This window comes from Takifugu flavidus, chromosome 2 (assembly GCF_003711565.1).
Source record: "Takifugu flavidus isolate HTHZ2018 chromosome 2, ASM371156v2, whole genome shotgun sequence".
NCBI classification, from domain to species: Eukaryota; Metazoa; Chordata; class Actinopteri; order Tetraodontiformes; family Tetraodontidae; genus Takifugu; species Takifugu flavidus.
In genome coordinates, this window is record NC_079521.1 from 13,194,271 (window position 1) to 13,219,117 (window position 24,847).

At 46.2% G+C, this 24,847-nt stretch overlaps 3 long non-coding RNA genes across 3 annotated transcripts; 2 read left to right on the forward strand and 1 right to left on the reverse strand.

Annotated features, from left to right (window-relative positions):
* The first annotated feature begins 1,494 nt into the window (after window positions 1-1,494).
* On the forward strand, window positions 1,495-2,862 carry LOC130521740 (uncharacterized). Its single transcript, XR_008949434.1, has 2 exons — window positions 1,495-2,443; window positions 2,521-2,862. It is a non-coding gene; the product is annotated as an uncharacterized LOC130521740 (long non-coding RNA).
* Window positions 2,863-5,305: 2,443 nt separating this feature from the next.
* On the reverse strand, window positions 5,306-7,263 carry LOC130521739 (uncharacterized). Its single transcript, XR_008949433.1, has 2 exons — window positions 6,277-7,263; window positions 5,306-6,014 (listed from the first exon to the last, which is right to left on the reverse strand). It is a non-coding gene; the product is annotated as an uncharacterized LOC130521739 (long non-coding RNA).
* Window positions 7,264-19,673: 12,410 nt separating this feature from the next.
* Window positions 19,674-24,573, forward strand: LOC130521738 (uncharacterized). The gene is made up of 3 exons (XR_008949432.1): window positions 19,674-20,811; window positions 21,818-23,828; window positions 23,918-24,573. It is a non-coding gene; the product is annotated as an uncharacterized LOC130521738 (long non-coding RNA).
* The last annotated feature ends 274 nt before the right edge of the window (window positions 24,574-24,847 follow it).

Sequence of the window (24,847 nt, forward strand, 5' to 3'; positions counted from 1 at the left end):
TTGACGTCCCTCCTAGCCAATGGGATTACAGGAAGATGCTAGGCGATAGCCAATGGCAGAGCAGCTACAAGCCTGTTTGTGTTCGCTAAACGCCGCGAGCTGCGAGTAGCAGCGGTAGCGTATTTTTGACCTTCGTATCCTGAAATTTCTTTCGTAACAAGAGGAAATATTTTCCCGTTGAGATGCTTCGTAACCTAATTCGCATGTAGAGACGTTCGTAAGTAGAGGCCCCACTGTATATTTACACTGAATAAGAAACTTATATTTTCATTTTTGTGTTAACTGCTAATTACAGTACAGCAAAACCTGGTCTTTCAGTCCCCCATCCCTCCCGTGACAGGAACAACAGCAGCTCAGCAGCATTACACGGGCTTTAGCATCACTGAGTGTGCAGAAAAATGAAGTCGTAGGAAAGTCTTTCATCCTGACAAACAACCATTGCATCGTAATCCGACCTGGTTTATACTCATGCTGCCAGCTTTGTTTGTGCTCTGCACCAGCTTCCCCAATTTATTCAAAGACTACGTCTTAATTTTCCCTCGCCATTGATTTCTCGCCACACCACAAGTCAGCATAAAGCACCTATTGATTCACGCCCGCTCTGATCAGCCAATACGAATTTGCACTGAGGCGGACCTGAGGGGGGGGTTCGGGGGTGGTGGGGAGCGGGAACGGTGGGAAATGAGTGTGATGAAGTGTGAAATATGTTTGTGGAGGAGACGGGGTGTTTGTGAAGGCGTGGGAAATCAGGAAGGCTGCGACGAGAGAGAGCGAGAAATGATATCGTCGATGTTTGCGTGGGCCTGCAGGCTTTTGTTTTTCAGCCAGCGGTTACGTCTCCGCCCCGACAGCTATGAATCATTTGTGGAAGATCATTTAGCTAAAAACGTGTGAAATTTGTGGCTCTCGTAGTTTTTTGGAAGTGGTGTGTAGGTTTTTTTGTGATAACGGTGTCGTGTTATTTCTGTTCTGTGTGGGCAGAGCTGACATCCGTGAAACGTGTAATAATGGAAGCGGCACGGAGTTAAAGTCTCTGTCTGGGAATCAAACCCACAAATTTACTGTGTCAAAAAGTGAAACTCTTAGGATGAGAAATGGAGGCCACCATCGCTGCTAGAACGTAGCTTCTTTTTCTGAGATGAATGATCCAAGATCTCACATGAATCAGTAGAAACCTTCAGTTCCAACGTTCACAGCCTCCGCGTGTGCAGTAAAGTTCATCTTTGAACTGTCCAACCCAGAAGGACATTTTAGCGTTCTGGAGAAATGATGTTTTTGTTTGTCGGCGAACAAGCTAAAGGTGGATTTTAAACAAAGTTACCGCCAACGCTAATGGTGTTAAAATGCACACGAGCGCCCGTGTGAGTTTGAAAGGGGCTCAGTCCAGCCAGAGACTCGCCCATTAATGGAAAACTTATCTCTCCTCAGCACTCGCTCACCTCCGCTGACCTCCACCGCAGCTAATTGGCGAAGACCAGTAGTTGAATGGGTGTGCGCGTGCACGTGTGAATGAAGAAAACACCAACATACTCTGCCAATTACCCCCCTTAATCCTCTCACCTGAGCCCCTACCTGGGGGCATTTGTATCCAGGCACCAGATGTGTTCTGCGGAGGCACATTTGGGACTCAGTTCAGGTGTCTCAGACCATCAGACCCATGTAAGCAACACAAAAAAACACTCGTTGTTTGTCTTATCTCCGTGAAATAGCAGCTGGTGAAATGTCAAAATGTCCCTTTAAGTGCTTAAATAGCTTTGAAATGATTTATGGAAATGATAAAGTGGCACCAGACGAGTTCCTGGCTGTCCTATGTGCGCCGCTTTGTCACGCGGTGAATTATTCAGCGCCACCTCAGGCAGTTTTGTCTTCCCTGACGCACAGCTGGCATTGAAACCACTAACCATCATCAGCCCTCTATTATCATTATTTTATCATGCAAATGTGTCTTCAGCAGCCAAAGACGAGCCCCGATACTTAACATTAAACATGTGATAAAAATTCAACGAGGTAATGAGTGCTAATCGGTGCTCCTTTTATCGGGACCATTTCTATATTTGTCGAAATCATCCCCTGCTGATAAAAAGAGAACATAAACGCTGCAGCTTCTGACTGAACATATGCTGGATTTACATACTGTGGGATGAAGGGTCGGTAGTGTTGATGACTGTAGCCCTGTTTATCGACTCACACGCTCACAACGTGCAGCCCGATGCTGAAATGGTCAAGCGCTCTCATTATCATTCTCTGCAGAGCCCCGGCTGTGATCGCTTCCTTTAACGCCGCCTGTTCCTAGCATTTGCTTAATGTTCAGCAAAAGGCCAGCGTGTCTGCGCTGCTTAGCACCACTGTAACATTTGGTCTGGCACGTCTCTTCCTCGGCTCTGGTGGAAAACGGCCCAGTCGCTGCATCCTGTAGAAATGAAAGCTTCCTGGAAACACGGCGGTGAGAGCGCTAGTGTGTGAGCGTCTTTTCCTCGCCGGCCTGTCCACGCTGGGCACTGAGCAGCTGTCTCTCTGCAGGAGGAAGGCCCACACACAATACGGACAGGAAGTGGCAGCTTTACCTGCAGCCAGCACTCACCTGCGCTCCATCCTGACTCAGCCCCTGCAGCCCCGTGGGAGAGAAGAGCCTCCACAACCGTCCCCAGTAACAGGAACTTCCTCTCTTCTTTCTCACTCTTCCCAGTCCTCCACAATGTTCCGTTCTTCTCTCTCCCCTTTGTAAACCCGCGCGAGCCGAGAACCAACGCAGCTCTGTTGACCTTGAAACAACAAATCTGCAATAGAGACAGTGAAGTTTGAAAGTTAAACTTTTCTTTTAGTTTTTCTCACTTGCATTTAAATAAAACAGTGATGACTGCAGCCATTGTTTTTTATTCCAATAACCTTGAGCCGCTCCAGATTTGTTTAATGGATTAGCATCAACCGTCCACAGGAGATTGAGCCTGAACGCTAAGTGAGCTGCTTCTACAGTCCATAGTGTTTTTCTAGTCATTTTATCAGCTCAGAGCACTTTGTATTACAGGTTTCACATCCCCTCTCATGTTTATAGACTGACAGAGTGTTATCTTTATGGCCATTTGTACCCCCAGAGTGCACCATCGGCACCAATCAGGGGTTCTATATTTTGATCAAGGATACTTCAGCATGGAAACGGCAGTTTGTGCGACCCTCCAAACACATAATTCTAATCTGCGTTCACATGAAATGTGATAACTGCACACCCAGAAAACGCTAGCTTAAGCATGAATTAAACATTTCTGCATATAACACTGCAGTTGACCACCCCCTCCGCTCCTTCATCACTGGACACGAACAAATTGTTTACGTGCACGCTCATCCCTTCAATCTCCAGTCTGATGTGTGTGTGTGTGTGTGTGTGTGTTTGGACTGTGGGAGAACTGGAGCACCTGGGGGAAACCCAGGCAAGCTCAAGGAGAGCCAGGAAATGTCCTGATGGTGTTCAGACATGCAAACATCCATCTTTCTCATTTGTTAAATAAAACATCTGAGCCGACAGCAAACTTCCTGCAGCGTTCTGCCCTGCCTGCGTTTGTGAGGACGCCGCCTTTTGAAACCGGTGCGGGTGTTCAGAAGAGAAGAAACGTCCACAGATGAGTGAGGGAGCAGCCGCCTGCGGAGGGAATTATAAAAGCGCTTGATTGGGGAGTGCAGATTAAACAAGCACAAAAGAGCAGCACCTGTTACTTCTGCAGCTTCACGTTCGGCAGCAGCAAAACCCGACGTCTTGCTGACGTTGCTAATTAATGCGGCGTTAATGGAAGTCTGCCTCGTTTGGGAAACAGTCCTTCCCTGCGTCTGCAGAACCTGGTATCATCAAAGCGTGTTGTGACCTGCGTATTAGTGTATTATCAGAGTGTTGGAGCGTGAATGTCGCCGCTACGGCACCTGCCATTGCATCCCATTTTTCCTTCATATCAGACTTCCAGTTAAATAACCCATGAGAGTGTTTTGTGGAGCGGAAATGAAAGAAAGTGGGATTAAATCAGATTTGTGGATAGAATGTGTGATGGTCTGAGACTTCTCTTTGAACCAGTGTTGGTGCTGCTCCGCGGGGCTTTGGAGGGAGATTATCGAAACTACAATTCAGCTCCCGAAACGTCCCTGTGAGGGAAGAATCCTGCATAATGTTCTTTTGTGTACGTTTTGAAATGATCTGCCAGGACGGGGGTTCGGAACACAATGTCTGTAGCTAACAGCAGACTCACCTTGTCGTCTCCGTGGAGAACAGCCTCCCCCCTGTGTGTTTAAAGGATTGAGCTACAGTTCACGTGTGGATGCTGCCCAGGATGAACTCTAACGGGCTGCCGGCGACCTTTCCTGGCCATCCATCTGATCAAAGCCTCCAGTCAGCAACGCTCGCCGCTGCAGGTCCCAACCCCGTGTCCTTCCCGCCTGATGAAGAGGAGAACAAAGGCAAACCGGAGAAGGACGGACAGAGGAGAGAGGGAGGGGAAGACAAAAAGTGAGGCCGAGGGAAGGAGCATTGGGAAGGGGGGGGCGCTATCATGTCATGTTTGATGAAAGCTCTGGATCTCCCACAGACAGACAAAGGTTGGCTCCATTCACCCAAATTAGCAACATGGAGGAGGTGGGCAAAGGACAAAAGATGAGGAGGAGTGTTCAGAAGACTGAAGAGGAAGATGAAGAGGAGGAGGAGGGCCTATTGGATTGGAATAGCTGCTGCAATTAAGATTGGTGACCAGATAAACAGGAGCAGAGTGTGTGTGCGTGTGTGTGTGTGTGTGTGTGTGTGTGTGTGTGTGTGTGATGACTCAGTGAAGTGTTTACAGCAGATGAGTGGAGTAATTTGTGTTGTGAAATGAATCAACACAACTAAACTCCCAAACTAACTTCTGCTAAGTTTGTTTTCTTGATTTACAGAAAAGAACGTCTCCGCTCCAATCTACACATTCCCTCCCTCTCAGGGGCTCCGGCGGCCTGGGAGCCTACCCCATCATTCATCAGGGCAAATGTAGTCTTGTCCTCGGCTTGCCCCTCGACCGCGTTTGGGGCTTTATCTCCTTTGTCAGGCTCTGAATTTAGCTGAGAACTAATCTAACGTGTGCTGCTGCGCAGTGGTTGCACAGTAAAGGTCGAACATTGCAGTTTTTTGCCAGGATTCCCAACAAGATAAAGGGCTAAATGTTCAAGCGGCATCATAACAGTAAGTTTCTCCTCTGTTTCTGACCTCGGTTATAAATTCACTTGGCAATTTGCCAGGATCGATTGCATTTTTGTGGCATCCTGACTCCCAGAGGGTCACAAAGATCTTGGTTAAATGATCTTTTCTGGCAAACAAGCCACATTTATTCCAAATAAATGACACTGATTCCATACACGAGTCAAGCAAGTTGCAAGTCTGATACTTTAGCAGAAATTACATCTAAAATGGAAACATTAATCTTTAAATCAAGCAGTGATTTACATCTATGTTGACATTAGCATGCTAGGTGCTGAGTTTTGTTCATTCGGGAGTAAGATTTTTATCCAAATATTGTCAAAAGGTTGCCTGTACAGTAGCTAAAATAGTTTCTATATCTTTTTTTGCCAAAAACCAGGACATGTATATAACCTTCATGGTTATATTGAAACATCATCTTTCCCCAGCCTTGTCAGCCATTTCCAGCGTGACATCCCTCATTAGTGACTCAGTGTGTGTCGTGTCACATCTCCTGGCTGTTGGCTTTCACACAGTTACCTTCATTTTCCATTCCTCCCCCTGAAACTTTAATTTCCTCCTCTCTCCTACTTTATTCTTCTTTGGCTCGTCCATCACCGTTCCAGCAGGTCTCCGAGGTCATTTTCTCTATTCTTCAAGGCTCATTTGGCCACAGAACAGGAACGGATCTCACCGCCCGTCCGTCTGTTAACGTGTTGAGACAGAGTTGGACTTCATCCTCGGCCAGAAAAGGAGCTGTTTTCCCCACCAGTCCTGTTTTACAACCTGATGTTTGTTACATTTTTAAACAGTGTCCCCCTCCAGTTGTGGCCTGTGAAAAGATAAAAATCTACATAATTATACCAAATTACATGTCACCTGTTTATTTTTATTTTTTTTTAAAAAAGAGCAGTTGCACCACCTCAAGCAGGACTATGGTATTCCATATTCTAAGTGTTAGCATTTTTTAAGGGAAGCAAATGACATAACCCCTTAGGTAATACAAGATTATTAACTTTTCTTTGTCAGTGCTACAGCTACAATAGCATTAGTCAGCTAGAATCTATAAGAAGACATGAATTGATCATATGTACCTTTTAAACAGGTCCAGAATGTCACTTAGGACCTTGGAATGTTAGCATTATTTATCTGCAGTGCAATGCTGAAGGAAGGACCTAGAGTGAACGCGATGTTATAGGTCATTATAACCAAATTTTATTCATATTATCCTCTTTTGCAATGGTAACTCACCCTCAAGGAGACCTACCTCTGACAGACATTTGCATTTAGTGGGATGTGGTTACTTTTCTTTTCTCTCTCCATCTCTCCTGCACACATTAATGATAGCCTGACTTAAAGTGACAGTATGTCTGCTCCGCCACGCTCTATTAACTCTTCTGAAAACTCCCTTTCTTCGGGTGACGATATCAACATTTAAGTCTGGGCGGAAAGAAAGAAAAGGAAGAGCGACATGTATACCTGAGCAGCTTGGGGGGTTAGAGAGCGGCCTGGAAGTCAGCTCAGCCTCATCCCAGCTCCTGAACCTGCTTCCTGCCGCAGGAGCAGGTCCCAGCAGCAACTCACCTTCCCCATTTTAACCAGTCAACACTTAGCCTGTGAAATCACGCTCTCCTCACAGGCACTCCCCCATATTCTCCTCTTCCTGCTGCTTTTGTCTCTTCACCTTTTAATGGTCTTCACAATAAATCCATCATTAGTTCTGTTGGCCTGTAGCAAACAGATGGAGCGCCGCCTCCGTTTGCCTCTGGCTTCATTATCTTTATCATCTCTCCGTCATCCATCCTGTGCAGCACCCCCGCGCCTCTGCACACACTCCAACAATGTCAGTATTCCTCCCGAATCTGTCATTCCCGTTCCCCCTGTTTCACGTTTCAATTCTGTGTACTTGTTCTGTACTAGGTATCCCACAATGCATTTCAACATCAAGGTACAAACTTCAGAATTTCAAACTTTCAACAACAGGTTTTACTGGTCATGCTTTTATTGTGAAAGTCTGGATTGCAGCTTAGACCTGAGGAGGAAAATGTCAGTATAACCAACGGAACCAGATCGGCGTTCTGACAGATATCGCGACCTTGCCGTGACGTGGTACCTGCACCCATTTTATTGATTTATGTGCACAGTCACTGTCCTAATGTATAGAGTGCACTATTTTCTACGTCTGGACCGTTGGGAGGGTGATTCATGCATAATTATTTTGCTGTCTGAGACCTGTTTATTTTACTGATGGTTGCACAACAGAACACAATAACAAAAGGCAGCTCAAGGTCATAAGTTTAATGCTACAAGATTGGACGATATCAGGGTATAAAGCAAGTTGTGTTTAGGTTTGACAGTTCCCTCACTGAAACTTTGTTTAGCCAGATGTTTGTAATTGGAGGATTAGAGGCTTGGAATCCTCCAACTGTTCCGTGAGAACATTCTGATGATGAAATCGAGGAGGGGGAGATTCTAATCAACCTCCTACACATATCCGACTGCAGCGGTGCCGCGCGGCGCCATGTTTTGTTGTGCTGTGCTGTGAGGAATAATGATCCGTGGCTGTGTGAGCCATTAGTGAGTAAGTGGTTAGGTTGGAGCCCCCGTATCCCTGACGCCTGCTGTCACCGTGATAAATATGCCACACGCAGATGCCCCGCGTGTCACAGCCCCCTGCTGCCGCCGCCGTTGGGTTTGCATTCCTATCGGAGTTGTTGATGTTGTGTATTTAAACTCATTTTGTGAGTGCAACAGTGTCTCGTTGATATGTGCGTTGTTGTGGTTACAGTCGCCACTCCCGTGGTCCTGCAGGACAGCGGCGGACCACTTGACAAAAGCCTCATGAGGAGAATGAGACACTCACACCCCGCTGCCGGCCGTGCACGCTCGCTCCCCAGCGCGTCCAGTTCGCTTCCCTCCAAAGCTGATTTGTCCAGGTCCTCTCAGCAAACCTCCACCCAGAGGCTTTCTACAAAGCCGTAAGTTTACTTATTTTCACCTCATTTCACACCAGTACGAGATGGGCTCCCATGAAAGGGCCCGACTCAGCGAGGAGCTCTTTTTAAAAAGGATCCATGAATAGAAGCATCCCCGGTGTCCCTCTCACCGGGTGAGTAGCTGGTCACCACACCCGGATGCTGGTTTGTTCTGCCTCTGCGAGGACGAGCCACTGAGGGGGAATGTATGTTCACTTCATGGCGAGTGTTTGTTTGTCGCCGGGGCGCCTCCGTCCCACATGCCGACTCCGAGCTGCGTTCCGTACTCGGCGCAGAGAGGCAGCGGCTCTTTGTCTGTGTGAAAGGTTGAAGGAAAAGAGGCTTTTTCATGGTCTGAGTCGGCTGTGAATCGAGCTTTAAGTCCCGCTCGACTCTTTTGCAAATGAATTAGATCCACTGGATTCTACCCTGGATTCCCTGGGGGGTCAAACAGACACAGATAATTGTATTGTAGCCGCTTTGCCTCCCCTCTTGCCTGAAGTCTCGGGTTTGGTGTTTGTGTTGATGATTTTTCATGTCCATTTTGCAGCTGGTGAACACGCACTTGGAGGAAGTCGCAGCTTTTTCTCTGTTTTCATGAAGCATCGCAGACGAATCAGAAACAGCAGCGCCACGAACACAACAGTTAAGCTATAACTCAGCCGGCTCCTGGGCAGCGTTCAGCACTGGTCTGGCAGCCGGCCTTACTGGCTTTTCTGTCTCGCTCCCAGTACGGATTGTCGCAAAAGTGGCCAGGATTCTGTTCTGAGACAGTGGCGATACCAGCTCTGGTTCCAGGCCTCTTCTTTTATTTCTTTTTTCATCAAGTGTGAGAACAAAGACGGACCTCTTATTATTTTGCTAATCTTCGGATTAGGAAAAGCAGCTTTGGGCCTTCAACGTCTCACTAATCAGCCTCCGCGAATTCATCAAACGCGATCTTTCGCTTTTCATGAGTGCAAATGCAATAAGACGCTTTTGCCGGAAAAGGGGAGGGGGAAGCGGCGGTGCGTTTCTATAAGGTGGTTCCAGACGCATCGATTAACCGTCCTCTCATCCTGATCGTTTATCGGTGTGTCATCAGCCACCTTTTTATTCAGTTGAGCTCATAATCAATAAACCCGAATGACGGGCCAGGCCGAACCTGCTCTATAAACAGCAGCACGGGCCATAAAGTGCGCTGGCATTGATCCCTTACGAATGACTAAAATGTTCTGGCTGGACTTTGGGCTCCCCCAGCAGCATTGAGGGGTCGTACTTCCGTCTCATACATTTTTATTTCATGTTTTATTTTCCGCTTCCAGCTGATCAGGAGTCAGAGGACGTGAATAATCCAACATCTGAGCGCCGCGCTGGTCAGTGCAGCTAATTTGCCAGGAGGGATATTTTTCACATCCCAGAATTTCACAGGACAAATTTGTGTGCGTGTGTGTGTGTTTGTGTGTGTGTGTGGTGTGTGTGTGTGTGTGTGTGTGTGTGTGTGTGTGTGTGTGTGTGTGTGTATGAGAGAGAGAGAGAGAGAGAGTGAGAGAGTGAGGCGAGCTTTTGCTCAAGGCTTTGTTCAGCTCAGCGTCGAAGACTTTCCTGGAAATGGGATTTTGATCTTCTGCGCCTTCGCTGATTATCGCTCGCTTCATTCACACATGCTGGCGCCCCAACCGTAGCGGTGCAAGTGCTGATTCTACGGGAGAACATGTACATATGCTTGAGCGTGCATGCCCACCTCCGCCAGAATCCCTGGGGATCGCAGATGGCAAACCAGGCCTGCCATACATGCACAATTGTGCCACCAGAGTGAACCTGGTCTCGGGGCTTGTGTGCTAGAGATGCCGCGACTCGCTCAGGCAGTGCAATAGTCCAAGTGCTCCATCTTCTCCTTGGTCTCTTAAGAACTACATTGTGTCGGTCCAACAACACCTTACCTGACGTTACCGTCTGTGGCTAAACGAAACAGGCCTGCACCAGGTAGCAGGGCGCCGGTCCCTTTCACCCAAACTCATCACAGCACCCGAGGACCTGCCTGCTCTTTTTGTTATGTTGCTGTTGTGGACTAACTAGAACTAACATTCTAGTCAAACCAAAGCGAGGATAATAAAATATTTACAGCCAGAGGTGAGGAGGAATGAGGAGAAGCACAGGGAAAAAACGGCCATCGAGAATTTCCATTTTATGTTGTGCGTGACTGAAGTGACTCCTGGGTGACCCGAATGTCCTCAATAGCTGCCTTTCAGGAGCCAAAGAGCTGAACTAAAGCCAGATGTGTTACATGTGTTACGCCTGTGAAGCCACCAGCTTGGACCTTTTCTCAGCAGGATGTTCCAGCATGTCTGCAGGTAAACACGGGGAAATAAAAGCATTCAAACTGAATGCTAATGGTCACAAACGCAGGCGCACTCAGTCGTGAGTCATCGTATTTTATCTCCAGATCTTATTTGGAAGAGCGAAAGCTCCACAAAAGCGGAATGGTTGCAAACAAACAAGAGCTTTGCCTTTTCTGCCCCAAAAGTGGGTGAACTGGAAGAGAAGTAGGACGCGGCGCTAACCCAGCTGCCTAGCCAGGCATTCCTTATTCCTTTGGCTTTTAATGCTGGCTGGCATAAAATATGCATGACGTGGCATTGAGGGAGGCTACTTAAGGTGCAAGACGTTGTGTACCGGTGGCCTGCATTGCTGCACTCGTGTGTATGTTGTGCAAAGTGCAGATAATGGAGCCGACTGGAGACAGCGGGGAGCGACTCCCTGGTGCCCTTATGGACAGACTTTAGCGTTGTCTGCTTGTGTATACACTTAACTATAAGCTTTGGATGATGATGAGAATAGGAAGTCCGGTTCCCAGAGGAGGAAGACCCATATTTGTGGGGTCAACTCGGATGCATAATACATGCAGCGTGGAAGCATTGTTGTTGAAAGGACACGCACGGAAACATATGTGTGGATTACAGTCATAAAACAAATTTAACCTTAAGAGATCTGGTCTAAATCTCAAATTTGAGCATTAAAGATCGCCTCTTTCATAGTTATTTTTTCCTCTCCGATGATAAACCTTGCAGACTTACATCCATCAATCCCATTTCAAGCTGAGGGACTTATGATGCCACCGAGCCGTGACAAATCATTACTTTTAAATCCAGCCACGGCCTGCTTCATGGTTACAGTCATTCATTACCAGCATTTATTTTTTTTTAGCACAAGATGTATGACTCATCGGTTTTAAATGAATCTCCCCCACTCCCAAATCCCCTTTCAGAGGTCACAATGTTTGCAGCTAAAGAGTGTTTATTGCAACATATAGGAGGAGTGCTTGGTGGAGAAAAACCCTCAAAGGCCGAGAGTATAACAAGCTTCAGCTCAACACTGGTCGCACGGTGAGGAAAATGATTCTATTGTCTTAAAATGGGCAAAAATGCAGAATCAGTTGCTCAATATTTACTTTGCTGTAATTATGAGAGGAGATATGAGTCTGTCCCCTCCTCAGCTCTGCTGAATGGATGCAATCAGAAGAAGGTTCTTTGTGCTCTTATCACATCCCTTTTTTATCTGCACGAGTTTAGAGACTCAATAAAACCTTTCGCTTTATCTTTAAAGTAATCTTTAGTGTCACACAAGCTCACATTCTTCAAGAAGCCAAAATATCGATTTCCTCTGCGGCAGCGACTTTTGTGCATCGCATTGACGTTTTTTCTTGGACTTAAAATCTTTCCAGATTTGTCAAAATGAATTCATCAACACACGTTAATTCATCAACACACATACATGAAGAAAGAGGAACGTTCACATGTTAGCATCACGTGTGTTGAATGTTATAAACTGACTCAAATCTTGAGCACAAATGCAGAAACACATTTAAAAAGTCAAACTCGTCTTCATTATTTGTTTCCACATGGTGGAACTTGAGCCACTGACTTTGTTGAGTTTATCTAAAGCTTCTCAGAGTTAAATTTAGCACTTAACAAAATGTTGTTGTTTTTTTAAACTGCAAACAAGCAGCTTGTAATTACAGGTGCATCGTGTGCACAGTCACAGCCTGAAAAAGGCCGCGCTGAGCACAGCGAAAGGCAGCGTTTCTGGTTTGAGATCAAACCGGCAGAAGAGCAGGATGGGAAGACGAGGGCAGACAGCCTTCAGGAGAGTTGTCATTTAGCTTGGAAAAGAAGCCGCTGTGGGGTTTTTTGAGTCCGTGTTGTTTGGCGAGGATGCGGCGCAGGCCCGGCTTTGTTTTAAAAAGATGTCTGACGTGCAACATGAGGAATGTTTCAGCAACGTTCCCCCTCGCCACCGATTTAATGCTTTTGTTTGTAAAATAATTCCTAAATGCTCAGTGAAAAGCATCTCCAATTCCTTCTAAAATGACACATCTTCTTTCATGTGCGTCCGGAAATTAACCGACAAAGGAAACACCGCCGTGCTTTTTCGGACTTTCTGCCTCGCTGCTGCTTTTATTGACCTTTTAAAACGCTGAATGAAGAAACAGCAAAGGCAGACGCGGCAGAAAGCGCCGAGCTGAGTTCTGTTCTGCGCCTGCAGCTTTGAAAAATATCTGACAGGCTAACGACATCATCAGTGTCAATATGAATGATCGGGTCATTTCGGGGAAACGAAACTATTCCAGAACGGAACATTTAAAGCAGCAGGAGGAAGGGAAGACGTTTCAGAGCGGAACTAACAGAATCCCTCTCTCTGACCTCAGACAAGCCTGTTTGTTTTCATCACGCCTGGAATCTGGAAAGCGGCGCTGTTAGCCACGCGGCTCTTCCGGGCCCGTACGGTGACACGTGAAACAGATGACAAAAGCGTGCTTTAATTCTCATGCACATGCGTGCCAACAGCTGTGCTGTCTGGCAGCGATGTGGGAGCGCTGGCAGGGACTGAAACATGCCTTTTTAATCTGGAATCCTGTGATACGGCCCTTTTAATAAACTATGCCCCCCACCACCCACTCCATCCCCACATTACTCAGCCCCCCTCCCCACTCTTTATGCCTGATCCAAACCTCTGTTGTCTTAACTCGGTTCCTCCAGCTCACCCTGCCTCACTTTAGCCCCCCGGAGCTTCCAGGGGCTCTTGATGCAGTCAGAACAATCCCCTGGCCTTAAATCTGAGGGGATGGTTATCATAAAAACAGCACTCCCTCTCTGATCATGAACCCCCTTCAGATTAGCTAAACCACCCCCACCACAGGAAGGAACCATGTAGCCACACTGAGTGGAAATAAGGCCAGCAGAGAGATTAGCTGAGGCTGTCAGTATCTGCTCTGGAGATGATGGTGGTTCATCTCAAACTGTTCGGGTCTCTGCCCGTCTGGAGTCCACATTAAAGTCTGCTTCTTCTGATTGGCTCCTTCAGAAGAAGAGCAAGCTAGTTAGTTGCTCTTTCTTTAGAACCTCTTTTTGCCTGGAAGGATCTGCCAAGGTGAATTAGACTGAGATGGGGGGGGGGGGGGGGCAAACATTAAAGATTTTCCAAAGAGAGGATTGTTGGAGCATTTAACCTGTCCTGGATTCATCCCTGGACAGTCTAAGTCTTCCAACCGCTCAGATGCTTTCCCACATCCATCCATGGAAACAGGTCAAGGTTCCATCGGTTGTAAGTAGGCAGCGACTGGAAACGCCTGAGTGTACGGTTACTCGGCAACACTCAGCCACACCACCAGTAAGGACGGAGCAGAAGAAGCAGTGTCCTCGTCCTCCCACGCAAACCCGATCCTCCGGTGATGAGATTCGAAACTTACAAGAATAATGGACAGTTTGAGTGGCAGATTCAATAATTCAAGCAGGGGAATTCATCAGTGTATTCTGATGTGTGTGTGTGCGCACACGTGTGTGAGTGTGTGTGTATGTGTGTGTGTGTGTGTGTGTGTGTGTGTGTGTGTTTGATTTCTGACAGGCAGCTGTTTGTTTGAGAGAATAAAAACTGTTGTTTTCTCTCAGCAGCCAAGACTGGAATAGAAATCACTACAGTGACTTTGTTTGTGTGTGTGTGTGTGTGTGTGTGTGTGTGTGTGTGTGTGTGGTGTGTGTGTGTGTGGTGTGTGTGTGTGTGTGTGTGTGTGTGGTGTGTGTGTGTGTGTGTGTGCTTCCTGGCCTTGTCGTTCTCAGGCTCTGCTCTCTCCAGTTCATTTAATTGTTGGGCGTGAGCATAACGGCGCAGACGCTGGTTGATGTCGGCTGCACATCGACAGGTTCTGAAACGCTGCCGACGGACTCGTGTTCGCGTTCTTGTCACTGTCGAGTTCGTGCTGATGTTTGCTGCACGCTGCAGCAAAAACACCCAGAGAATTTCTCTCCAGTGTGAACAGGCAGTCATTATTTTTACCGGGGTTTGTTCAGCTTTTTATGCCGTTTGTGTGCCTGATCCAGTTGATCCTGTGTGTTTTGTCCTATACAGGAATTTTTATAAAGGTCAATAACACAAAGGGCAGTTTGAGCGTTACTTAAAATTTGCACAGATAAGTGCGTACTTTAAAAGGAAATGTCAGCGTTGGACAGGGTTGCGAGCTGTTAAGCAGCTTTTTGTTATTTCTAAAGCTGGGGTGCATGAATGGATCTTATTTTATCTAAATGTTTGGACAATTCCATTTGGCTGCTTCAGACTCGGGGGGTCTCTGTATTGTGCAAGCTGGCTCTCCGGGATGCTTCAGAAGAACTGAATCATCAGTAGTGTTACACTTGTGTTGTGTTTTGCCCTTACACCAAGCTGTGTTTATAGCCTCAGACATCACGCCATGCATTCAAAAATTCTTTCTTTTAGCGTTTACGCTTTAGCGGCTGATCAGTGGGGATAAATCCTGAGTTCTGTGAGTCGTACTTGGAGTGAGTTTTAACAAACAGAACATGAACCAGCTCCTGTGGAGTTTCCACTATTCTGTTTGCAATCATCATCAGGAGCCTGATGTTAGCGATGTTATTTAAATGCAACGTTAAGCAATGTTTGAGTTTATTAGTTTCCCCAATTTCCTGTTTAGAGGCATAACTCACGCTCGGTGCCACCACATGCACGGAAATGGAGCCAGAAGTTGGTGGATTTCACTCAGCCTCTTTGAAGCCACGCTGGATTTACTCCCCAGCAGAAGTGCTCGGACTTAAATCTGCCGCTGCTCCTCTTTGTTCATGTTTGTGAGTTTAAAGTGTGTTTTCCTGCTTTTTCACAGATCCGTGAACACATCGCTGGCAGGTCACTGGAGCAGTTCTGAAGTAGGAGATGAATTAAAGCCCCGGAATAGCAGATCTGTAATCTTTCCTACATAATGTGGGACAAACACCCCAAGAAGGGAATGTTCCAATTAAGAGTTCTAGGAACATGGAAGAGGTCCCTACAGCATGAAAGGAATTCATCAGGTAAGACACCAACATGTCATAGTTTAGGCACGGGCTTGTTGGAGAGACTTGTTGAATCTATCGTGTTTAACATCCTCCGTTTTGCTTCATGATTTCTGAAGTGTTTGTAGTAGCAAACTGAGCAGCACACCTCTGCCTCCCATCCTCTGATCCAACTCCACCAGTGGGATCCAGGAGAGAGAAGAGATCTTGGAAAGCACATGAGTAAAGCATGAAAACACAAGAGTATAATTAAAGTGTCCAGATGGCGCTCCCTCACTAATAATCCAAATTATCAGTTAAGGGGAAGGTCTGGGACCAAAGCAAGAACTGGTGGAATCACACCATGACAACTAGCTAATTGCTGGAAAGGAGGTTAACAGCTTCTAAATATGGAGGAAGTGGTTGTAGCCGTCAGTAGCAGCAGCAGCCTGCATCCAAAGGCCGTGCCACACGACGCCCAAAAGGATCCCTACATTTTGGCTCTTTCAGCTGCGCTATTAGCCGTCCTCCTTCAGCTGCGCTGTCTTTGCAGCCTTTTCTCACAAACAAGCGTTTCCTCCCTCAAAGCTTCTGTGTTCTCTGAACTTACATTTCAATGCTTGGAGACAAAATATTAAACATCCAAAGGCTTTGAAATTCAGCACAGAAATACTCCACATGTATCTTCAGTGTTAATGTTTTTGATGAAACTTGACCTATTTTTTTTTGTTATCCGTACTAACTTCAGCTTGATCCACCTGACAGGTCACCGGAGATTTTACCAAGTGTTATTACGATAGAGTTGGTTGGATCTCAGGATGTGGGCGGCGTTTGGCTCGGGCACACGGACAGATCCCACACATATGCGGGTCAACACCGAGTTTTGACTCATCTGGCTTCTCTTCTGAATCCTCGGCAGAACACGGTGGCTCTGCTCCGGGGGCCCATACAGGAGAGCATCTCGCTCACAGCTCCTCCTGTCGGTATGGAATAAATCGATAGAATTAGAAGATTTCCGCCGCTGCTGTTTGTGGGCTAATGATTTGTTCAGTGGAAACAGTATTATTACAAAGCATTTGATCTGTAAAACGAAAGGAACGCCATCATAATCTTTGCGCGTGTCTGTGCCACCGTTGGCATGCAATTGATGGGGGGTTTCGTTTTTGAGAAAGTTTTGTTGTTTGCCCTCAAGTCTCCGTCGATATTGCTTTTAATACATCCTCCAATTAGCAAAGCGCGTCGAGTCTTTTTTAACTTTGTTGTTGGTGTCGGATGGAGGTCTCTTTTACTCAAGAGACAGGCATGATCGGGCTGGTAGCGCAGCTGAATCAAAGCAAAACACTGATACTGATACGATTCCCGTGTCACATTCAGCTCCCCCCCCCCCCCCCCCCCCTTATTTTGGTATTTTCTGTTACTGCCTGTGCAGCAGGGGAGAATATTCCCAATTGTGTTTTGGGATACAGGGGGAAATCATCAGCTGCTTCTTCTTGCTAGCATGCAGCTGCATAAGAAAACAGATAAAGCCGCTGTGCAGCTGACAGAAGTTCCAAAATAATTCAGCAGGGAATTTTTGACAGCTGCTGTGCAGAGTGTGGTTACGTGCACATGAAGGTGCCACTGGAATTCTTCCACAAGCTTTGACCCAAACTCTTTTTGCACGCGAACAATTGTCCCCGATGCTCAGCGTCTATTCCTGCCTGTCTCTTTATCCTGCTGTCATGGTCCTAGGGACATTAACGCCACTCATTTTGTCACACTACAATTAATACGAGGGTTCAGCGTGGAACAGCTGGTGCTCGCCACTTCAATGTGCACCTGTTCTCTAGTTTACAGAACTTATGAGTGACTGTAACCCAAGATGAGCTACACGCTGCAGAAAGTCCTACATGTACAAGCACGAATCATTTTGTTGTTAGCATTCCTCAGTTTTCGTGCACGCTCTGCAGGGTGCGCACATCTTTTGTTGCTTCTTTTGTTTCTCCACTCCTCCCCGCGGTTTGTGCTTTTTTTCCATGTTCTGCTCCTCACGGTGACAGCCAAGATTGATAATCATCATTTATCTGCAGAGTGCAGACCGTCCTTATGGGAGATCTGCACCGATGCACAGTCGTACATGTGCCTGGGTACACACACACACACACACACACGTACACACACTGCAGGTTTGGCAGTGAGCCATGTAGGCTAATTGTGAAGCATTTGACAAGGTCTCAAACCATTGGGTTTTAATCATGATGAAATGACGTTTGCCCCAGCAAGTCGGGCTAAAGCAGCACCCCCCACCCAGGAGCCATGGATAGTGCTGAATTAGCAGATCAGGGTGGGTGGTTAATTGGGGGATGGTCTCAGGCTGTTATAATGAAGGTGTTTTTCCTTTTTTGGGAGGGGGGGTGAAAGTCAGTCAGTCTCTCAAATTAATGCCGCAATTAATGATGAACTTTTCCAGAGGATCTAATGGCTTTCCTGCCGTAGATTGTAATTGAGAAAGGAAAATTAGTGCCGTGCCGACAGGTTTTCCACATGAGCGGCTAGATGAGCAAAGGCCTGAGAGCTCCATCGGCCACAAACATTAGAATAACCTGGGGCTCCGTTACTATGCCTGATTAAATTTGGATTGAAATAAACAGCACGCCCACATAATTCAGGAGGGGTTTCATTGTTCCACTTCTTAACTTTCCACAGGTTTTCATGTCATGGTTACACCCCACCCTCGACTGTGGAACGCCATGAAACAGGAAGACAAATAATTGCAAAAAAAAACCCAATACTAGACCACAGAAGAAATGTACTGATCATGTACGGTTCTATTGTCCCTCTGATACTAACGCTGCAACACTATTAAATTAAAAAAGAATTCGATTGGGAATGGATTTTTCCCACCTCCCTCTGACAAACAACAGCTGTTCTCGCTCCTACATTGATCGGCGCATCACATTGTGAAGGCTGGTTTTTTGAGCCCTGATGAAAATGGCGCGGATCCGGCAGACGCGCGGCATACCTGCTGCACAGATGGAGGCTGCTGGCCTTTTGCACTGGATTGTCCTGGCTGAACACGAGGAAAGCAGGTAAATGTCAGGTTGTTTTTGAAAAACATCAGAAGCTGTTTTCCTTCTGTCGTTTTGTCCTCCACCCTCTGCCTTTCATTGCTTTCATCGCCTAGCCTTGATGCCTGTCGCTCAGAGATAATGTCAGCGCCTTCAGCCTGAGAGGCACAGTCTGATCCTGTGTCCCCCTCCACACACCCGCCTTTTCCCTCTTCATTTGCCTCCTCAGCCTCTTCTTCTCCAAACTGCTCCTTCTTTCTCTGCGATAATTATCAAATCCCCGCCTTCCTCGCTGTAATACTTTATCTCCCGCGCTGTCTGTGTCTCTGTCAGAATTTAGGAGGGATGAGAATCACTAAGCTCTGAATTATCTGACTCGGCTAAAGGTCAGAGTCCTAATCATCCTGGATGATGGCGAGCAGAAGCAGCAGTCATTAGCAGCCCTCTGTCAGGAAGAGAACGGAAAATGGATGACAGGAACATTGGTTATGCTGAAAATCTAATGGTGTGATGGTGGAAAAATCACACAGATGCTATCCAAAGTGGGTACAGTTTAGCATCTGCACGGCACAAACCCATAGAAGGAAAAACATAAATGTCGGGGTGGGTTAAAAGTATCTTAAAGGAATAAAAGATTTTTAAAAAATGAGAACAAAAATCAACCAGAAGAAGAGCCAAAGCAGCAAGCTAACACGGTCTGATGAAAAATAGCGTAACAGTAATGAGATATAAAGTATCAGGGGAAATAAAGTAAAGCAGCTCAAATATGGGAAAGAGTGTGAATGATGTGTTCTGCTCTTTTTGACTGAATTAGAGAGCAAGATTAAATTTGGGGGGGAAACTGCTGTTTTCATTAAAATGACAAAAGTGTATAAAATAACATGCTATAGAGTAGCTAGCATGAACACCGCGGCCCTGCTCTCTGTTACTGTGACTTTGGAAAAGCCCGACACAACGGCCACCAGCAGTGACTCTGGTGCTGTAGGTGCAGGAAGCTGTGAGATGGAAGCAGGAAGTGAGGACATATGCTGCAGGAGTGGATGTCTGTGTGCAATCTTCGATCGTTCAATGAATTAAGCCCTGTGGGCACGGCTGTCTCTCTCAGTGTTCCTCATCTACATCACAGTTGGAGATAAATCCTGACTCGTGTTGTCCAGGAAGTGAGTTTGGCAAACTGTCAAACTGGTTATGAGCATAAGGAGGACAGTAAAGCCATTATGAGACCAATTTATGCCCGTGATTAGAGTTTATTTCCAATATATTTGAGGAAAAGCAGAAGTCCCTGAAGCCACCCGCTACAAAAACTCATCTGTTTACATCAGAATGAATAGCTGTTACCCTGTTAGGTACCCTGTTAGGGGTTGGAGGCTGGACATTTTTAGAATAAATAGGACTGTTGACAGCAAGAAACAGTCAGTGTTGTAAATAAAGAAACATTAATCTGTATCTGGAGTTTTTTATGTAGCAGAGCTGCTCATGATTGCTTACTGTTGCATATTACATTGTAATAATTGGAAGTAGATTAAATAAAGACCACGTGTTGTGTAAAAGACTGACTTTCTGACATCTCTGCAAACTATCTGCTAAATCCTCCACCTCCGCTTCCACCCCCTCTTCCACACACCCCACCACCATCTCTTTTTTTAAGAGTTGCTTTAGAGGGGAGAAAAGAAGCTTTTGCCTGGAGGATGCACACAGAGCCTTTTCTTTCCTGAGAAACATTGCCTTAAACCATATGTGTTTGTTTACAAGAAAATTCCACAGGGGATCTTAACCTTCACATTTCCCATCAGCTGTAGGTTCCACAGATACACGGCATCAAAGAGATTTAAAGAGAAAAACGAAGGCCCTCGGTTTCAGAGAACTCAGCAGTTCTGACCGAGAACACGAGCAGTTTGTTCAGAGGTGAGACTTCCTGTCAGCTCAGTAGGAGAATATGCTAGTCAGTCAGTCAGTCAGTCAGTCAGTCAGTCAGTCAGTCAGTCAGTCAGTCAGTTCTTCTTTGCCCTGCTCTCTCTTCCTGATAGCTCTTTATCAACACTCTGATGCTATCCATTGCTCCAACCAGCTATCATTCCATCAGCCCTACAGCAGATTTTTTTCCCTCCTCCATAATCTGCTTGACACCCCTCATGATCTCTCTCGCTCTCTCTCCCTATCTCTCTCTCTCTCTTTGTTGAGTGTGGATCGATGATTTTCTGCCGTGTTGAATGTCGGCCTGTTTGAGAGAGGACACCTCAGCAGCTGGAGACAGGCCAGGGGACAAGTGCTGACGGTCCCCAAAGGATCAGCGTGACGTCTGAGAGGGGAGAGTAGGTTAAATTTGTGTGTGCGTGTGTGTGTGTGTGTGTGTGTGTGTGTGTGTGTGTGTGTGTGCGTGTGTGTAAACAAGAAAGCATTGATTCTCAGCAGTCACCTTAACTCTCCAACAGGAGCTAGGCAGGTAAATGTCGCAGGACAGTCGGCTCAGTGCATACAGTGTGTGTGTGTGTGTGTGTGTGTGTGTGTGATTACTGAGCGGGCTGGAGACGTTATTGCTCTCTTGAGCTCTCTTATGAAACAGAAAATGCAATTATTTTCCTGTCTTCATTCATGTGATAACTGTATCAAAATAAGAGTACAACCTTCACAATGACACATTTATTATTCACAGTTTTGGAGAATATGTTGATTCCACTCTGGCTGTTTTTCTTTCTTCCACCACACTTGTGCTAGCTAATCAGGAAAGATTTAGAGCCGATAACTCTCTTTTATATCACAGGAATGTGGAAAAACACCCATATGTGGCAGGTTTAAATCTGTTTTAATGCTGCAGGGCTTCCAAGACAATGATAATAACATCACAAAAGCAGTAAATCATAACTCACATTGATTATGTCTTAACTAATGAGCCTGTTCAAATAGTTTAAATCGGTTATTTCAGGTCAAATGAAAATATACTTCCTAGAATTGCATTAATGAAGTATATGTCCTTTTAATATCTTAAGTGAAGGAGTAATTCTGTATGGGCCTAATGCTTTGGTGATTCATGTTTTCTTTGATTGTTCATCAGTTTATTGTTTGCTATCCATCCCCGCTGAGCTGTTTCAATTAGGACCCAGTTTTGACTTTGTGCTTTTATTTGGACACATGATGAGCTGCAATAAAACTGGGATTTAACAGCTCAATATTAATGGCACAGCTGTTGTTTTACATGCTTTTTTTTTTCAGCAAAAGTTTAAAAAGCGACACAGACGGGACAGATTGATATATTTTGGACTCCGGAACACAGATGCAACCACAGCTCCCTGAACAGTCATGATGGTCTTGTGTTTACAGATTCGTCCTTGAATCATTTGATCTCGGGGACTGAACACGCAGGCTAAGTGGAGCAGTGAATCAGTGCTGCAAATCTTAAGATCTGAACTCTGAATCCTGCAGTCAGAGGTTAAAAACAGGCTCGGACTGGAAGAACCTTGACCCCTACTTACTAAAATGAGCATCTAGGAGCTGCAGCTAAGCAGCCAGTCAGGATGCAAGAAACGAGTGGAGGCGAAGGAGGTGGATGACCGTGGAAAAGGTGAGATTACTGATCTTTGGGACTTTTGAGTACACTCTCTTTTTCACACTGTTCTCTCTATTCTGTGGCCGCTCTGGCAGGAGTTGGTAAAGGTCGCTCTCGTTAATCCCGACTGACAGAATCATTATTGGATTCCTCTCCACACATCTGATGAATATGGATACTCACACACAAGTCTGTGTACTCGCACCCACTCATACGCCAATCCACATCGGCTCAGCCGCCATTTCTGTGTGTTGACATCGCCGATGGTAAATGTACCAGCATCTTGTTGCGATTACCCCGGCGACTCTGCGGCCACCAAAGCGCGAAAACATATCCCCGCTAATATTTCTACAGATGAAACCTTTTAGCAAGAGAAATAGCATTCTCAGTCAGATGTAAGGTCATGATAGCTTTAATTTCACACATGTGTGGGCACAATGGATGTCAGCGTGGTGGAAGGGGGGCACCTCTGAGGATATAAAATGTATTTGTTTCCTTCCTATTAAGCTGAGCACATGGCCGCAGAAGCTATTGATCAGTCATGGTGACCGCTCAGGTGTGGTGACTGTAATGTCAGCCTCGTGGGGAAATCACAGTAAAGTAATCCTCATTGTTATTGTTCCATGATGAGGCAACATGACAAGTACAGTAGATGCTGATGTCAAAGCGATGGCATGGACGGCCCCCTGGAAAGGTCAAAATGGCCCGCCTTTTTTTTAAATTTTGCATTTCCAGTAAAGTGACATCTTGTGCTGGGCAAATAAAGGCCCTCGTTGGGAAGCTGGCACCACAGTAATGATGATGGTAAACACATCTAAAGGAGGTGACTGTAGGCAGAAACCTCAAACACTGCCATTGTCTCCATTTTTAACTCTTAACCTTCATTTTACAGCAGAAACAGAATGTTTGATCAAAAACATCAAACATTGTTATCTCAAAGGTCTGATTTGCACTTAATCAGCTTGTTAGAGCGTCGAGTCCCAAATGAAGCTTGGCACATCCTGCTATATGAAGTCATTGGCAGCAACAGGCTGAAGACAACCGGGCAAGATACCTTCCGATGATCCTCCAGGTTATTTGAAGCATTTGCTTTGTCGTTTCGTGACTTAAGCTTGATGTAACTGACTAACCAGTTCTGTTAGTATTTACTGTGCCTTGTACTGACATGGCAGCAGCCAGGAATTGTCGGAATGAGCTACCTGTGGACATTTTTCTATTTCGTTCTTCTTCTGCTTCCTTTGTACTCCATCACTTCCCAGACAGGCCAGTTTAAAGGGTGTATTACCTCTGGCCAGGCCTGTATAAATGCACGGGCTTCCAGGGGCTCAATTTGCACAGTTTTCTGTGACTGCTGTCAGCCTGTGGTGAGTGAGAGGTGGACCCCACGTGGAAGTTAATGGGCGAGAACACACGACTTGGGGCAGCGGCAGTAAAGCGATGGCTCTATACAAGGAGACGCAACCTATGGAACGCTGTGCTCCAGCGTGTCCAGAAAACAAGCTCCACACTCCAGGAAGCTCTCTAGTGCCATAGGATCAGTACTTTCGTTCAAGAACTTTTCATATCAAGCCTACAGGATCATGTTGACAGGTTCCTATCTGCCGCAAAGAAGCTGTCATCAGATGATGCAGACACAGACGAGGAGGACGGAGACAGCTGAAGATGGCGTTAAAAACAAAGTCCAAATGGATCAGATGTTAGAATAACAATGACCGCTCAACAACATTGATCGATAAACTTGTCATGGAGCTGGACGGGTAGAATACGGGTAGTATGAACCAAAAGGTACAGTATGAAGCTTATAATTCATTTAATAGCAGCTTTGGATTTTCTGAACAAAATTCACATGCTCTCATCTCATCATCTTTGTTCAGCCACTGCAGCACTTCAGAAACAACACAGACTTAAAGGAGGACTTGGTTGGAGGAAACTGAGCCATTCAGAGAGTTCTTAAAAACAAAAGAACCTCATGTCAAATTGGCAACTGGAACAAGGCATTCGTGGAGCAGGGCGGAGAACATGGTACTGATGGAGTGTAACCCTAGTGACAGAGAGATGTGGGAGAAATGGTGCTTCGAAACTCCACTTCCTCACTGACTAAGAAGCAGCTCTTAGCTCAGTGTTCTAATATCCACAATAAGAAGTTGCTATCACAGCTAGATATTGATGAGGCACAGCATTGTGCCATCCAGGGTACAAATATGGCAAGGGGGAGCCAGGACGCCAGGTCTGCTTGGGGGTGGTTTCATCATCACCCCAAATATCCCCAGTGATGGACTCAACACAAGGGCAGCTGACCTGAGAGAGAGAATCATGGAGTCCTGGGGGAACTCAACTACCTCCCTGTCAAGGCTAACACACAAAGTACCAGACCAATCTCTCCTGGAGGACATGAACATGGCACTGTCAACCATCCCTACCACTACCATCACTGAGACCAATCAGTTGATGTATGCAACTGCAACACTAATCCTACAGAAGGTTGGCTATAAGATGAGGAACATGAGGAGAAGGCTAGAGGAGAAGGCTAGAGGCTTCTAACAGAGGTGAGTAGAGGCTTGAATCTAAGGGCAGAGCAGCCCAAGAAATATAACAAACTGTCCACAACTGAGGCACTGGAGACTACTGAGCAGGCCTTGCTACCCGACTAAAGAGGTACACAAGAGAGGTAGAGGCAAGGAGAATAAACAAGGTGTTCTCCACCAATCCAGCTAAGGTCTACTCTCATTGGCAGGGCAACAAGTTGACAACAGACCCCCCCCCCCCCCCAGGGCTGAGACTGAGCGATACTAGAAGAGTATCTG